The sequence below is a fragment of the Tupaia chinensis genome, unplaced genomic scaffold (assembly GCF_000334495.1).
Source record: "Tupaia chinensis unplaced genomic scaffold, TupChi_1.0 Scaffold144045_1, whole genome shotgun sequence".
NCBI classification, from domain to species: Eukaryota; Metazoa; Chordata; class Mammalia; order Scandentia; family Tupaiidae; genus Tupaia; species Tupaia belangeri.
Window position 1 is genome coordinate 933,656 of NW_006203897.1, and position 1,208 is coordinate 934,863.

General features: G+C 49.3%; 1 long non-coding RNA gene across 1 annotated transcript in view; it reads left to right on the forward strand.

Annotated features, from left to right (window-relative positions):
- The window catches only part of LOC114005583 (uncharacterized), an 8,236-nt gene extending 7,666 nt beyond the window's left edge, over positions 1 to 570 (forward strand). Inside the window, exon 3 of the long non-coding RNA XR_003547420.1 lies at positions 443 to 570. This is a non-coding gene — a long non-coding RNA (uncharacterized LOC114005583). The remainder of the gene's footprint in view (positions 1 to 442) is intronic.
- Positions 571 to 1,208: the final 638 nt, after the last annotated feature.

The window sequence follows — 1,208 nt, forward strand, 5'->3', positions numbered from 1 at the left end:
CAGTCGGTCGCCGCGGCGCACCCACGCCGGCATGGCCTTCGGAGCCCGGGGTCCCCAGGCCGCGCTGGCCCAGCCCTGCGATGCCGCCCGGAGCGGCGCGCCCCGCGCTGCAGGTGGCTCGCTTAAGGATGCGCGTCACCGACCGCAAATTCCCTCGGACTGGTGCAAAGTGGAAGGGGGGAGGAACCCTCTCCCCAGAGGCAGGGGAGCCCCGCGGCTCTGGCTGTCTTGCTGCCCCAAACTGTCGTTTGGATTCTGGAGAGTGGGGACAACAGGCAGCTGACCTCCTCGAGCGCGGAGATCTTTGAGGCCCTAAGAAAGGCGCTGATCCGTGCCACACGCCGGCGGCACCGGTCAGCAGGAGGGCGAGCAGCGGGTCTCTCCGCTCTCGGTGGCTCTTAGTTGTGGACTGTTTCTCTTTGCCGCCCCCTTCATTTCCTAGGATGCCCAGGCGCGGTTTCAGTGTCAACCAAGGCGATTGGGAGCTGAAAAAATAGCTCAAAACAAAACACACAGTACATCCCAGAGGACGTTTTGAATGATCCACCCCCTGGTTCTGCTGCTTCATTGTATATTGGGAGTTGAAAATTATTTTCTTTGCAGTAAGTTCAAGATTGGAAAGCTCTAGGCTCCAGTTCTGGTTCTTCCCATAACTACTCCTTTGACCTCCACAACCCACTTGCCCTCCGAATTCAAATCTGTTTACTCACTGTGAATGATGGGGATGGACCAAAGGATTTCTGTCTCTCCCAGTTCTAGGAATTCTAGGCTCTTAGTTATTTTAATCATTTTCTAATAAAGAATAAAAATTCATTGTTTACTTTAGGCTTTACTATCTTTTTCCTCAGATGTATTCTATAGTACAATATTTCCTCCCTTAGGGCATGTTAGAAATTTTAAAAAATGTCTACCACAGGTGCAGCCACTATGAAAAACAATATAGTGATTTCAAACATTAGAAATATAAATAGCCCAGTAATTCCATTTCTGGATATATACCCAAAAGAATCGAAAGCAAAGTCACAAAGAGATATTTGTATACCCGTGTTCACAGCAGCATAATTCACAATAGCCAAAGGACCAAGGGTCCATTCACAGATAGATAAACAACATGTTGTACATACATACCCTGGAGGATTTTCCAGCTTCAGAAAGGAGAGAAATCCTGATACATGCAACATGAGCCCTGAGGATGCTGTCCTAAGTAA